Source organism: Gorilla gorilla, chromosome 1 (assembly GCF_029281585.2).
Source record: "Gorilla gorilla gorilla isolate KB3781 chromosome 1, NHGRI_mGorGor1-v2.1_pri, whole genome shotgun sequence".
Taxonomy (NCBI): domain Eukaryota; kingdom Metazoa; phylum Chordata; class Mammalia; order Primates; family Hominidae; genus Gorilla; species Gorilla gorilla.
Window position 1 is genome coordinate 176,669,586 of NC_073224.2, and position 16,272 is coordinate 176,685,857.

Consider the following 16,272-nt stretch of genomic DNA (forward strand, 5'->3'; position numbering starts at 1 on the left):
GATGTGGATTTAATTCCGGATGGACAGTGGTGCTTCTGATTCCCTCAGTCGGTTTCCCCACCCACGATCTCCTCTTTCCTTGGCCTAGACACACCAAAAATAATTCAATAAAATAAAAATAAAAATTTAAAAATCTGTAAACTTGCTTCATTACAGGCGTTGAGACACACAGATTGACTTTCATCCCGATTAGACAGTTTCCCAGGATATAACACTACTCATCTGAGGCTGGGAGCAGGGTAGGGGGTGGTGACACTATCCTGAGACGCCCGCCAACCTCCACAGTTTTTCTTTATCTAAATGATCCCGAGGTTGCACCCGGCCCTAAAACGCATCTCAGAGTTGATTTCCGTAGCTCCACAGCTTTGTGGCCCGCAGGCTCCGAACCGTTTGCAATGCCGTCTAGACAGCTTTCCGAGAAACCGACCCTAGCTGAGCTGGCTGGCCATCGCCCAGGACTGCAGAGGTCGCGTCTGCAACTGCCTCAGCAACCGAAGTGTCGGAAGGTCCAAAAAAAAAAAAAAAAAAAAGCTAAAAAGCGGAAATTTACACATTCAGGAACCTCCTTTGCTCTGCTTGGGTTGCCCAGCCCTAGAGGCAGGGGCCCGGGGCGCAGCGCTGGCCCTGCCGCGGCCTTGGTGGCTGGGCCCGCGTGCACTAGTATGTGTGGATGCGCGCCGGAGGATGGTGGCTACAGGGCTCCCCTCACCGGTCTCGAAGTAGTCTCCCAATGAGCCTAATTTCGATTCCGCTGTCCGCCGAGGCTAGCTCTCTGGACTCCCTCCACGCCGCTGGTCGCTGCCTCCTACCCTCCCTCTGCCACGGCCCGGCCTGATCTGTCCATTCCCCGGTGTCTCCTTGGAACCTCCCTGGGGAAGGGGGTGGAGGACGAACAACTCCCAGCTGCCGGTTCCATTTGTTGCGCTTTTTTCCTTCGACACAATAAAAGTCAAATTAATTGATTCATACCATTAATTACGGCGCGTAGCGTGAAAAGCAACGCTTCCCCTCGGTTAGAGATCTATTGTGCTAATCTCTTGTTCAATCAGTGTTACCATCTGATGCTGGGTCCGGCCCTTACAGAAACTTTTCGACTCGATTAGCTAAATGATGAGACGTGCACAACCTACTGGCTGCGGCCCCGACGTCCCGCGCCCGCGCCGGCCTAATATCGATTTCCAGCGGAGGCAGAGGATTTTTCCGCGGCCGTTCTCGGCTCAGGGACCGGCCGCCGGCTTTCTCCCTCCAGGCGGACCATAGCGCCTGCACAACCTCCGGGGGCGGGAAGGAGGCGAAGCGGCGGCTGGGGAGGGCGACAGGAAGGTTCCTGCTGGCCTTGACGCAGGAGGCCGCCCCAGCGGAAGGGTCCGATCCCGACGCGGTGCAGGGTCCTGCCGGAGACCGGCTAGATGTCGGGCTAAATAAATTGTTTGCCGCGTAGTTGCAGTTTGCAGCTAAAAGCTCACAGGTCGTCAGTTACCGCCAAGCTGTAGGACAGAGTCGGAAGAAGCGAGACAGATACAGAGAGATAGTGAGACACATGTAGTGGGGGGAAGAAAATGTGATAAAGGGTGTATGTGGATAAAAAGTTTCTGAGTCTCAAAGGGTTATTGGAGAGGTAGAGGGAGAATGAGTAGACACACACACGCAATTATGAGTTTGAGTGACTCTTTTGAGTCTCAACAAGCGAACTTCCCAGGAGAGATTTAAAAAGGAAGATGGCAGCCAGCTGCCTCACCTGCTCAAATGTTTGAAATGTTTCAACCAAAGGAGAATGGAATGAAACCCCTTCGGTTCCTCTGGAGCGGGCAGAGTACGTGGTACCCCGCTGGGAAAGCCACCTGGACGCGGTGGGAATGGGGGGTGGGGGGAGTGGGGATCTAGGTTCTAGCAACAGGAGGCAAGAAGAATGGAGTCCGGATCGATAGGAAGGAAATTGAGACGTCTCCAGGGGAGGGGAGATTTAGTGTGTGCGTCCAGGGGGGGATGGGGGGGGAAGAAATGGATAGAAAAATTTATGATGGAGAAAGGGAAATTAATTACAGCTCATTTTGGGTTCTTAGGTGGTCAACACTGGAGGAGGGGCACGGTTAGAGTGCGGAATGCGGGAATTGCCCACCTACCCCTCACCAGGCCCAAGAGAACCCATATGCCTCTTTTCTCCTCTTTTAAGTCAGAGACAGTGCCAGTGGCTTGAATAAATCGTTGGCGCGATGTGAGATAGAATCATCATGCCCGCGCGCGGGTGCACTTTTCTTACAATACGGGGAGTTGGGACCAGGTTCCGCGGAGTGAAGGGCGCGTCCCCCACCAAGAGTAGTTACTCTTTGTCCAAGAGGGAGCAAAACGTGGGTGGGACTATTAGAAAAATTCCCCTCCTTTCTCCCCAACACCCCCGCGCCCGCAACAATCAAAGTCTGCTGCTTCTTGACAATCTTCATAGATTTGTTAAACTATTACCGGCCTCTTTGTCTGGATGGCCGCCACCAAGGAAGGTGGGAAAGGGCAGAGGTGGTACCCAAGGCCCCAACCCACCCAGATTACTTCCATTTCCCAAAGCGGGGGATTTTCAACTCTCTTACCCACCACCACCCCCTTGTATACCTCTCCGGATCTTTTCGGGGTGGAAAAAAAGAGGCTCTTTTAATGTTCTTGTTTGGATTTGCATCTCAAAACTTCATTTATTTTCAAGATGTCTGCCACTCAGGGTCCACGCCAAGGCTTGCCTGTAAATGGCGAGAGACCAAAAGGAAAGGAGGAGAGAAAGAGGAAGAGAGAGAGGATGGTTTCGAATTTATTTATATTGGAAATATATAAACATCCATTCTGTAAAAGGCAACACGTTTAATTAACGATGAGAGAGCAGTTAGGGGCAGAAAGCTAGTAAAATTGTGTGATAAATTTATGGCATTGTTAGCGTGCTTTTAATTATGGCTATTATGTTAATTATTTCACATTAGCATGGAGTTATCAGCAGCATGTCAGATTTAATCAAAACGAGCCTTTCTCTCGAAAATTGTTCTTTTCATCCACGAGGAGAAAGGTCCTGGACAGGATCGGGGCTTAAAAATGACTTGGCATTGAAAGCCGGAGTCTTTCTGACACCGTTTGGAGCGATGCGGCCAGGCCCGGCTGTCCGCGGGGTCCCTCCAGGCTACCGGCAGCTCGAGGAGGAGCCCAGGGCTGGGTTTTTAGGAATTCACCATTTTCACCCCCTTCGGAGCCGACACTTCATCATGCGAGATCATTCTGTCAAACAATATGATGCTGCTCATTTTTATCTGTCCCGCTTTGCAAAATCCCCATTCAGCCGGCCGAGGAGCAACAAAAGCCTCTGAGCAGCTCCGCAGCCACTGGCGGCCACAGCCTCCCCGGCGCGCGAGAAAGAAAGGCGAGAGGGGCCGAGGAAAGCAGGCGGCGGGCGCGCGCCCCTCTCCGCCGGAGGGAACGCTGCCTGCCGGCGCCTGCGAGCCCAGGTGTCGGGTCCTCGGGTGTGGCCCGGGCGGGACACGCCTCCCTCAGGCCCGCGCCTGCCCTCGGCCTCCCTGCAGGCGCCGGGCGAAAGCCCCCAATCCCTCCCCTCAAGCGACTCGCCCACCCAGGCCACATCGATTCTTTAATCACCGCCGATCGATTTATTGGGAGCAAATAAATAGACCGTTTTGGAAACGTTTCAATTGCTGGCTTGACGGTTGGGGCGCTGACGCGGGAGGGCGGGCAGGGCCGTGGGGCGCGCGCGGGAAGGGACTTGTGGGAAGGAAGGGAGCGGAAAGGCCGAGCGCCACCCGCCCCGGGAGTCTCCAGAGCAGCGCGCGGGGCAGACCTCCGCGGGTCCCCCGGCGCTTCGGTCTCAGGAGACGCCCGGCCTCCTGGAGGGTTCGGTTTGTCCTCCTCTGGCGCTCTGCTCCCTCTGGCGGCAGGGCTGGCAGGACCTCAGCGCCCAGCCCTTCCGCCTTGTTACGTCCAGGCAAGTTGGCCCGGCTTTCGGATGCCTCTGGACAGTCCCCGTCCAGGCCCGCGACCCAGCCCGAGTGGAGGCCCCGGGCCCCACAGAGCGCGGCCTCCCAGGCCTTCCAGCCCTGGCTGCGGACGCCGCAGCCTCCTCACCCCTGGGCCGGACGCGGCCTTCCTGCCCAAGACCACTGGGGCCCCCGCCCCTCCCGGGACAGGGCTGTGGACAGGCCAGCTGCTGCCTTATTTTTAGCGCCATTCCATTCGCGCGGTTATATTTAACTCGACCCACTCCTCCGAGGAGGTCGCTCGGACATCGAATTCTCCACATCGCAGCTTGGGCCTGCCCGCCTTGCCTCAGGGGTAGTTCCTCAAGGGGCAGATTGGAAAACCCCTGCTTAAGAATCCTTGACATATCTGGAGCTTGGAGAGGACGGGACTGGGGGAGAGATCTGGTTCTAGGGGCAGTGGCCACCGCGCCTGCAGTGCACTGCGTGGGGATTCCGCCTTGTGTGGGGGAGGGGAGGAAGGGACAGGATCAGTCCTGTGGGAAGGATTCTCTGCGGGGAGTATCGTGTCCATCTCCTACTTCTGCATGACTGAGAACACTAGGTGACCTGGAAGACCTCTCACGACCCTGCCCTTGGAAAAGTTTATCATTTAGCGTGAGTGCAGGAATCCCCTCTTCTCTACCCTCCAGTGCACCCAACGGGATATTTGATTTCAGTGGTATGTTAGCTCCTTAGTTCCAGCCCAGTCTTCCCTTAGCAAAATCTTAAAAAGACCATGCCAAAGGCTCACTCACATCCTGGGGAAAGGACCCACTTGGATGACATACGGAAACACCATTGTGATACACGCTTTATTCACACAGAATGTCAGTTAGCAAACAATGCAGAAGTCATGTACTAAAGGTACACTAACAGATGTGACATGGATCGCGGATATCGAAACACTTTTTTTGTTTTTCTTTGAGACAGGGTCTCACTCTGTGTCTCAGGCTGGAGTACAGTGGTGCAGTTGTAGATGGTTGCAGCCCTCGACCTCCTGGGCTCAAGTGATCCTCCTGCCTTAGCCTCTTGAGTAGCTGGGAGTACAGATGCACACCACCACACCCAGGTAATTTTTTATTTTTATTTTTTGTAGAGATGGGATCTCGCTCTGTTGCCCAGGCTAGTCTCAAGCTCTTGGCCTCAAAAGATCCTCCCACCTCAGCCTCTCAAAGTGCTGGGATTAAAGGTGTGAACCATCCTGCCAGGCCAAAACACATTTTAAAAATTTAAATTCTTCTAGCATTTTTAAAGAAACAAGTTTTCCTTGGGTCAAAGCTGCCTTTTTTGGTAACTCTCATTTTAATCAGAAATTTCTTGGATTTAAGTCATACCCACAGCTGAATTCAGGGGGAGAGGATATATAAGTATACAATATATATTTATTTACTCATTTATTCCTTATTAGTAATTTATTGAACTCTTGTAGACCTGGAAAGTACTAGGAATGAAAAGAAGAATTAAACCCAAGGTTCCTTAAGGAAGAACCAGGCAAGAGAATCAGTGTTTGTCATGCAGGTTGATAGGTGCCATGGCAAGGGGAAACAGTGCAGAGGAGGGCCTTTCTCACTGGGTAGGGATAGAGAAAGTGTGAAGCCTTCAATACGGAAGATGCTACTGACCAGCTAGCTCTGACTTTAGGGGTTTTCAGGGGAGATTGGGGAGAAGTAAGTTAGAACCCGGGTACTTTCGGAAAAGAAAGTGCTAAGTTGGATGCCTAATGGTACTTCTGGACAGCCAGAAAGTACTTGGTCTCAAGGGAAATGGACAATAGATGTATGATAAGGAAACAGAAAGGGATGGAAGAAGAGAGAAGGGAAATGTAAAAATTGAAATTTGCTTAGACATTTTGTCTGGGTATAGTACATTTAGACTACATGGAAGTATTTGACTAACAAACACATGGAAGAAATTTAAAAGGGAACATAGATAAAGGAAAAGATCCTTTGAAAAGAAAATATTCAAAAGGCTAGTTGTTAGACCCAGCTGTTTTTCTAACCTTATCGTATTCATCGAGGGCCAGACACTGGAACCACAAAGGTGAGTAAGAAGATAGACTCCACCTTTAGAATGTTAATTCCAGAAGGGCAGGAATTTTTATCTGTTCACTGTTGTATCCCTAGCCTCCAGCCAAGTACTAATGGTGTAGGGGTGGAGGTGTGGCTCAATAAATATTGCTTGAATAACCAGATCAGTAAGACACATTCTCACTCTAATGGGGGACTTATTCAGGGAAGTCCATAGCTAAAATGTAGTGTGATGAGTTATAAATACATGATAGAATGTTACAGGAGCGCAAAAGAAACATAACTAACTCTGCCTGGGAAAGAGAATAGGTGGGTAGGAAGGTTTCCCTAAGAAATAATACTTGAACGGTCGGGCGCGGTGGCTCACGCTTGTAATCCCAGCACTTTAGGAGGCCGAGGCGGGCGGATCACGAGGTCAGGAGATCGAGACCACGGTGAAACCCCGTCTCTACTGAAAATACAAAAAATTAGCCGGGCGTGGTGGCCGGCGCCTGTAGTCCCAGCTATTCGGGAGGCTGAGGCAGGAGAATGGCGTGAACCCGGGGGGCGGAGCTTGCAGTGAGCAAAGATCGCGCCCATGCACTCCAGCCTGGGCTACAGAGCGAGACGAGACTCCGTCTCAAAAAAAAAAAAAAAGGAAATAATACTTGAGCTGTTGTGAATGATAAGCAGCAGTTAGGTAGAGAAAAAGAGGAGCAGAGTTCTGGGAAAAGAAAGAGAACACAGCACGAGTAAAGACACAGATTTATGCAAGACACGAGGAGCAGCATGTAGTTTGGTATAGCTGAAATGAGATAAGGGAATGGCCAGAGTAAAATAATAAAGACTCTTGAATACTGGGCTGAAGAGCCCAAAGTTATTAAGAAGCCAGGAAAGGTCTTTAACTGATTGGCATGATTGAAATAAAATTTTGGAACTATTCTTTGCGGGAATGTGAAGGATAAACTGAGGGAGTAAAAGACTGGAGATAGCAAGGAGGCTATTTCGTTATCTTAGTAAGAGATGATGAAGGTATGATTTAAATTATTGGCAGTGAGACTGGAGAAGAGGAGATGATGATGACTTTGAGAGGACTGAAGAAGTAAAATGGATGGAACTAAGTGTCTGATTGCTAAGGGAGAAAGAGTTCACAGTAACTCCCAGATATGAAATTTGCATGTCTAGAAGAAATGGTGTTATCATTAATTGAGGAGACTACAGATGGAGAAACACTCTCTGGTCCCTTGTTCCTCAGTCATAGACGTGACTACTCAAATTATTTCCTTAAATGTCAGTTGGAGCATGCCAGTCACTCCTCTGATCAAAAACATTTAATGCACATTGAGCATGATGGCTCATGCCTGTAATTCCAGCACTTTGGGAGGCTGAGGCAGGAGGATCGCTTGAGCCAGCAGTTTGAGACCAATCTGGAAAACATAACAAGACCCTGTCTCTACAAAAAAGTAAAAAGTTAGCTGGGCATGGTGGTGCATGCTCATGGTCCCAGCTACTTGGGAGGCTGAGGCAAGAGGCTTGATTGAGCCCAGGAGGTTGAGGCTGTAGTGATCTATGATCCTGCCACTGCACTTTAGCCTGAGAGATAGAGACCTTGTCTCATACAAAACAAAACAAAAGCAAAGCTGTTTAATGCTACCTCATTGCTTGTAGAAGAAAACCCAAACCCTTTAGTAAGATACTTCAGGTGTGCCATAATCTGGCTCCAATATACCTTCTAGTTTCCTTTGCACTCCATGCCCCTGACCTATGGGACTATAATGCATTTCCAGGACACACTGTGGCCTCCGTCCTTTACCAGTTATATGACCTTGAGTAAGTTCCTTAAACTCTCTGTGCCTCATATCCTTACCTGTAAAATGGAGATAATAGCATCTTCCTTATGGGGTTTTTGTAAGGATTGAGGACATCCAAATCACTTAGAATAGAGTTGGCACATAATTAAGGATCACTCAAAAAATTTTCTTAATTGATTGTAATGCTTTTCCCTGTTTTTTTATTTTTTATTTATTTTTATTTTTATTTTTATTTTATTAAGAGACATAGTCCCAACCTTCTAGGAATTTTCAGTTTACTTGTGAAGAGTAAGAGAGGCAGACGTTGTAAGCCCTTGAAGGTAGAAACTGAGAGGCTTAGATTTTTTTTTTTTTTTTCCTGAAAGTGACTATTATAGAATTTTGAGCAGGGAAGTGATGTAACTGGATATGTGTTTTAGCAATATCACTGTATCATCAGTGTGGACAATGGGCTGAAAGGGGGAAGATGAGTTTAGTTTTACACATACTGAATTTGAGGTGCTAGTGGAATTTCTAAGTAGAGATAATTAGTAGGAGGTAAGGAGCCATGTATGTACTTTTAAATTTCTAATACCCACATTTTAAAAAGTAAACAGATGGGTACAAAATATATTTAGAAAGAATGAGTAAGACAGTATTTGACAGCACAACAGGGTGACCATAGTCAATAATAACTTAATTGTACATTTAGAAATAACTAAAAGAGGCTGGGTGCGGTGGCTCACGCCTGTAATCCCAGCACTTTGGGAAGCCAAGGCAGGCAGATCATCTGAGGTCAGGAGTTTGAGACCAGCCTGGCCAACATGGTGAAACCCCTTCTCTACTAAAAATACAAAAATTAGTCAGGTGTGGTGGTGCGTGTCTGTAGCCCCAGCTACTCAGGAGACTGAGGCGGGAGAATCACCGGGACCCCGGAGGCGGAGGTTGCAGTGAACCAAGATCATGCCACTGCATGCCAGCCTAGGTGACAGAGCCAGACTCTGTCTCAAAACAAAACAAAACAAAAAAACAAAACTAAAAGAGTACAATTGGATTGTTTGTAACACAAAGGATAAATGCTTGAGGGGAAGGATACCCCATTTACCATGATGTGATTGTTGTGTATCGCATGCCTGTATCAAAGTATCTCATATACCCCATAAATATATACAACTACTATGTACCCACAAAAGTTTTTTTAAAAAACTAAACAGAAACACATAAAGTTGATTTTTTCTAATGTTATGCCATTAACCTAAGTAAAATTGATTTTAATGATACATTTTATTTAACCCAAAAATATTTATTTTTATTATACCTAAAAATATTAATATTTCAGCATGTAATCAATATAAAATTTAAGATTTTTTCATTTTTTTCTTTTTTTTTTTTGAGAAGGAGTCTTGCTCTGTCTGTCGCCCAGGCTGGAGTCCAGTGGCACGATCTCAGCTCACTGCAAGCTCTGCCTCCCAGGTTCACGCCATTCTCCTGCTTCAGCCTCCCGAGTAGCTGGGACTACAGGCACCCACCACCATGCCCGGCTAATTTTTTTGTATTTTTAGTAGAGACGGGGTTTCACCTTGTAAGGCAGGATGGTCTCAATCTCCTGACCTCATGATCTGCCCGCCTCGGCCTCCCAAAGTGCTGGGATTGCAGGCGTGAGCCACTGCGCCCGGCCCTATTTCTTTTTTTTTTTTCATACTAAATCTTTGAAATATGGTGTGTATCTCAATTTGAGCTATCCACATGTCAATTGTTTCATAATCACATGTAACTAACTGTTATCACATTGGACAGTTCAGATACAGACCTTAAGAGAGAGGTCAGGACTACAAATAAACATATGGGAGTCATCAGTGTTCAAGTGTGATACGTCTTGCAATGAGAGTGTGTTAGCTCAGCAAATTAGAGGGTGTGGAATAAAGGAAAAGGATAAGGAAATATCAGAGATGGTAGAAAGAAGAAGAAGATGGCTGGGTGTGGTGGCTCACGTCTGTAATCCCAGCACTTTGGGAGGCCGAGGCAGGCAGATCACAAGGTCAGGAGTTCGAGACCAGCCTGCGCAACATGGAGAAACCCTGCTTCTACTAAAAATACAAAAAATTAGCCGGGCATGGTAGCACATGCCTGTAATCCCAGCTACTCAGGAGGTTGAGGCAGGAGAATCTCTTGAACCCAGGAAGCGGAGGTTGCAGTGAGCTGAGATCGTGCCACCGCACTCCAGCCTGGGTGACAGAAAGAGACTCCGTCTCAAAAAAAGAAAGAAGGCCCGTAAAAGAAAGTTTGAAAATAAATAGAGCATAAATTGGGAGCAAGTATTATCATGGAAACCAAGGAAGAAGCAGTTTTGAGAAGATAGAGTAGTCAACAAGGTCAGGTGCTCTGAGATATATATTTATTATATGAATTTGTTTTTCCAGAGACAGGGTCTCATTCTGTTGTCTAGGCTGGACTCAAACTCCTGGGCACAAGCAATCCTGCTTCAGCCTCCTAAGTAGCTGGGACTACAGACACACACCACCTTGCCCAGCTATACGTGATGTTTATATAGATATTATGATAAGGGTTTGGCCACCTCTGATAGGAATTATTTGACTAAAGTAAATTGCTTATTTAATAATTATTATGATAGGAATTATTTAAATATAAGTGGATTGCTTCTGGTGAGGTAGTTATTGGGAGTAGATACCATTTCCTCATTCTGTGCATAGTTGTAAAATATTATTGTTCAATTTCATTACAAACTATGTGTATTGCTTTTCTGTGAACTTATCCCACAGTCACAGTGACCAATCATTTATCCCGACTGGCCTGGAACAATTCCAGTTTAAGCCTGCTTTTCAAATATAATCTTTTCTATGGCCTTTTTAATTCTCAGAAGTGTCCCAGTTTGGATAAGAAATTATTTGGCTACCCCATATGTAGTCGATGTAACTTTCTTTTTTCTTTGAGATGGAGTTTCGCTCTTGTTGCCCAGGCTGGAGTGCAATGGCACAATCTCGGCTTAGTGCAACCTCCGCCTCCCGGCTTCAAGCGATTCTCCTGCCTCAGCCTCCCAAGTAGCTGGGATTATAGGCATGCACCACCACACCTGGCTAAGTTTTTGTATTTTTAGTAGAGACGAGGTTTCACCATGTTGGCCAGGCTGGTTTCGAACTCCTGACCTCAGGTGATCCACCCGCCTCAGCCTTCCAAAGTGCTGGGATTAGAGGCATGAGCCGCTGTGACCAGCTGTTGATGTAACTTTCAACACTTAGAGCCCAACTGTGAAGCTGCCCATCGGGATATACTAATGGCTAGGGAAGTGCTTGAAACAAATGTAGGTGCCACTTACTATAGTTTTAATTGCCTCCCAGCTAGGTCAGGGCTTCTCTTTTCACTCTCTTGATGTTTTCTGAAGGGAAATTAAATCAGCAAGATCTGCCAAATAAGACTGTGACTGAATCTTCTTTGTGACCCCAAATACATCTATATATCCCCACCCTATCCACACCATGAGGATGATGAAGATGATGAAAGTGATTTATGATGCACTTGTTATGTGCCAGATGATCTCCTATGCAACTTACATGTATTTATTTACTACTTACGACAATCTTATGAGGGAGGAGTGCTAATTATTCTCATTTTACAAATGAGGAAGGTCATCAGACAGGATCTGGACCAATGCAGCTTGGCTTCAGAGCCTATGCTCTTCACCACGACTTTGTACTGACGTGTAATATCATCTTGCTTTTCACATGCCCCTTCCTTCCCTTTCTCATCTCCAGTAGCTTTCTCACTGGCACCTACAACTGAATTAAACCTTTCAATGGGGGAATATTGTTTGTTTTTATAATTTCAGTATTAATTATTTGAATTGTGGAAGATGATATACAAAGAACAACAAGAGATCTTTATTATCTAGTCATTATTGCAGAATTTGATATTTTGCTTTTTTATGAGATGAAGATGTGTCAATGATTTTGTGTTTTTCTTTTAAAGGGGCCATAGTTTTTTTTTTTTTTTGAGACAGAGTCTCATTCTGTCACCCAGGCAGGAGTGCAGTGGCATGATCTTGGCTCACTGCAACCTCTGCCTCCCAGGTTCAAGTGATTCTCCTGCCTCAGCCTCCCGAGTAGCTGGGATTATAGGTGCGTGCCACCACGCCTGGCTAATTTTTGTATTTTTAGTGGAGATGGGGGTTCAGCATGATGGTCAGCTGGTCTCAAACTCCTGACCTCATGATCTGCCTTCCTCGGCCTCCCAAAGTGCTGGGATTACATGCGTGAGCCACTATACCCAGCCTCATAGTAATTTTTTGATAACTCATTTTGAGAGCCTTCTCAGAATGGACAGTTTTTGGGGGAAAAAAATGAATACAGAATTTTTAGTAACTACTTATAGTTATGATCTATTATGACATTCCGCAAAATATAGCAGCTTAAAATAACAAACACTTATTTTCCCATAGTTTCTGTGGATCGGGAATTCAGAAGGGGCATATCTTGGCAGTTCTTGCTCAGCATCTTTCATAAGGTTACAGGCAAGCTGTTGATTGGGGCTGTGGTCATCTGAAGCCTTCACTGGGGCTCACTTACTTGGCTCTTTGGAGGTGGCCTGAGTTTATTGTCACATAGATCTTTCCATAAGACTGCTTAAGAGCCCTTATGACATGGAAGCTGACTTGCCAGAGCAAGTGATAGAAGAGAAAGCGCAAGAAAGAAATCACAAAGTTTTTTAGCCAGGCATGGTGGCTCACGCCTGTAATCCCAGCACTTTGGGAGGCTGAGGCAGGCAGATCACCTGAGGTCGGGAGTTTGAGACCAGCCTGACCAATGTGGTGAAACCCTGTCTCTGCTAAAAATACAAAAATTAGCCTTGCGTGGTGACCAGTACCTGTAGTCCCAGCTACACAGGAGGCTGAGGCAGGAGAATTGCTTGAACCTGGGAGGCGGAGGTTGCAGTGAGCGAGATTGCGCCACTGCACTCCAGCCTGGGAGACAGAGCGAGACTCCATCTCAAAAAAAAAAAAAAAAGAAATCGCTTTTTTTTTTGAGATGGAGTTTTACTCTTGTTGCCCAGGCTAGAATGCAATGGCAAGATCTCAGCTCACTGCAACCTCTGCCTCTCGAGGTCAAGCGATTCTCCTGTCTCAGCCTTGGGCATGTGCCACCATGCCTGGCTAATTTTTGTATTTTCAGTAGAGACAGGGTTTCTCCATGTTGGCCAGGCTGGTCTTGAACTCTTGACCTCAGTTCATCCCCCTGCCTCAGCCTCCCAAAGTGCTGGGATTACAGGTGTGAGCCACCGTGCCCGGCAATCACAAAGTTTTTTATGACCTAGTTTCATCATGTACTATCACTTCTGTAGCATCCCACAAGCCAACCCTGATGCAGTGTGGGAGTGCACTATATAAGGATGTGAATACCAGAAGATAAGGACACCAGAAGGATCACTGGGGGCCATTTTGGAGGCTAGCTTCCACAGTCTACCCTATATTAACATTGCTCCGACATGCAAAGTGTACTCACTTTCCCCCAAGATTCTCAAAAGTCCCATTTAATTGCAGCATCACTTCAAAGTTTAGAATTTCATTGTATAAATCAGGTTCAGGTGTAAATGAGACTTCTCAGGTTTAGTTTCATAAAAACAGCTCCCTGAGTACAGTTTCTCTTGATCTGAAGACCTGTGAACTAAAGAAACAAGTTAGCTTCCTCCATGCATACTCAACATAAAATGGTAGGACAGGCATAAGTTAACTGCCACACAGACACTCCTATTCAGAAAAGGGGAATAGGGAAGTCACACAAGAGTAACTGGTCCTTAGCAATTCTGAAATTCAGTTAAGCACTGATTGGCTTTTCCTTGATTAGGTCTCAAAGCCTGAGAATAATGTTCTACCTTCTTGGCTGTTATTTCCACCCTCTGAGTCATCCTTCTTTTTTCATGAAAGATAACATGTTTTTGCAACCAAGTAGTTTTTTTTTTAACCCGCTTTCTGCTGGTAGAAGTTTCAAGGTGGGGGATCCAGAGGTCTCTTTTCATTTTGTACTGTCTATGTCACTTTCAGTCCAAGCTGGTGTTTCTGCCACTGTAATTCTCTTCTGCTAATATAATTCTCCAGATATCTCCTGTCTTCCTCATGGCCATGTATATTGTTGGAAATGAGCCCCATTCCAGTTTCAGAGGTTGAAATTTGCTGATTTAATCCAAACATGATAGTTTCATTCACCTTGCCAAGGATTAAGACTTGGTCAAGTGATGCCATCTGGCCAGTGAGACAGAAGGGGAAGATTGTTTAGGGGTTACTGTGAAAGGTCTTCTTTTCTGACAAAAGGATCTCCAGGGAAGAAAGCATCTTTCTTCTACCAGACATTGGTATGCCTGCATAACATAGTTGTCATTTCATGGTTCTGAGTCTGGCAGAAGAAAAAGATGGAAAGTACTTAAGTTCTTCATTATATAATTGTGCGACTGAATTAATCAATGCTGGAAAACGAAATTTTCTTTATTTTAAAATCGGTTGCGGGAGGCTGAGGCAGGAGAATCACTTGAACCCAGGAGGCGGAGGTTGCGGTGAGCTGAGATGGCGCCATTGCACTCCAGCCTGGGCAACAAGAGCGAAACTCCATCTCAAAAACAAACAAACAAAAAATCAGTTGCTAATTGTGGACATGAATTTCAAGTGAAACCTAGTCAGTATGGATGTATGGTTGTTTTTTGGGGGGAATGTGAGCCAACTGCTCAGGTGAAGATGGAGAAAGTGGATAATGAGGTACAAGCAAGGTTATGTGATAAAGTGTTTGCCAAGTACAGTGGGTGTCCTTCACAAAGAGGGGACAATAATTGTGGTATTTCTTTCCTCCTTCCTTTCCCCCCTCACCCCTTTCCACTATCCCCACCTCTTCCCTGTGCCCCTACTCCTCTCTCCAGTCTTCTTCCCCTTCAGTTTTCCTCATTCAATATTCCCTTCCCCTTCCTCCTTCTCTTCCTTATTCTCTGTCTCGGAGCTACCATTTATTTGCATGCATTGCCTTATTCAGTTCTCATAAAGACCCTGTCTAATAGGTACAGATAATATTCTCAGTATTTAGTTGAGAGATTAAGCAACTTGGTCATAATTATGCAGCTAAAAAGTGGCCACTAGGCATCTAGCTCAAGCCTATATGATTCCAAAGCCTATATGATTCCAAAGTCTGTGCTTTAACCACTATGCAGGAGTGAAAGGAACTCTTCCACAAGAAGGACAATTTGCTAGCTGTCCGTGTTAAACTGGTTAAGTTCATATACCTAACTGGTGGATATAAACAGAAAACTAGGGTCAAAGCTGTAATTCTTGTGGGAGTCAACACTGTAGCTTTAAAAAAAATCAAATTTTAAATGTTTATTTTCCTTTAAAACGAAGGAAATGGAAACCCAAAAGTTTAAAACAAGATCAAGATTCTAATTTCTCTAACTGGTTGTTTGCCTCCATACAGACCTGATTATTTTGCCACAGTTTAGGTAGCTAGATGAGTAAAATTTCAGTCCCAGATTCTCTCACCCACCCCCACCCATAATGAACTGTTAAAAGGGTGGCAACCACCTCTGATATTTCTCTTTTTTCCTAGAATACTTTACACCATGCCATGGCCAAGAGACCTAAGGGGATGAATCTTTGTTTTCTAGTGTCCTGATTATGCAGTTGTTTAATAGGAGTCATATTTAGTTTTGACAAGTATCTTTCCTTTTTAGAAATAGGAAATTGGTCTCAAAAATGCTTATGGAGTCTTCTGTTTCTGGTGATCTTATCAGTCTATAACCCATTGGGAATTCTTAGGAATTCAAGTTTTTTTGAAGACAGTGCCTTGAAGAGGAAAATGTTTTCTTTGTGATCTGATTTGGGTGTTGTTTAGAGAAAGTGAAATTTAGTTTGGAGGTAGGCAGTCCTCTTGTCCCAAGGCATTTACAGTTTTTGAATATTCACTTCTACTTATTTAAAAGCCTTAGAGGAAAACAGCTATACCTACTTTTTATTATGTAAATTAATGTACATACTGACTGGAATTGTTTATATAGAGGATTTTGACTGTGGTATTGTTTGCCTAAGGAAGAAAACATGGTAACAATCTTGTCATGCAATATTTACAGTCCGCAAGCAGTATATATTTAGGGAATCTTGCTAAAATATTGCATGACAGGAGATTTCAATAAGCATGTTTAAATGAATTCTAAGAAACCAGACAGAAAGGAAATATGCCTCTTTGGTTCTGAAACATTTATCTCCCTGGGTGGAAAAGGGTAGGGGTAAGCCTTTGAATGATAGATGGTCCAACAGAAAAATTCACATTCATCTGTGGTTTAATGTGTTCCCTAAATGTCTTAATTGCTTTTAAAGCCCTGTAAATAAATAACATTCAAAGGATGTAAATTAATATCCTAAGAAAATGACTTTCCTGATCTAAGGGCTCCTATTTCAAGTAATATTTATAAGGCACTGCATATAATTTTCAG

General features: G+C 45.4%; 1 long non-coding RNA gene across 2 annotated transcripts in view; it reads left to right on the plus strand.

The window, feature by feature from the left end:
- The first annotated feature begins 4,896 nt into the window (after positions 1-4,896).
- LOC129527185 (uncharacterized) overlaps positions 4,897-16,272 on the plus strand; it is a 169,483-nt gene continuing 158,107 nt past the window's right edge. For both annotated transcript variants that reach the window (XR_008672177.2, XR_008672186.2), the window contains exon 1: positions 4,897-5,070. This is a non-coding gene — a long non-coding RNA (uncharacterized lncRNA). The remainder of the gene's footprint in view (positions 5,071-16,272) is intronic.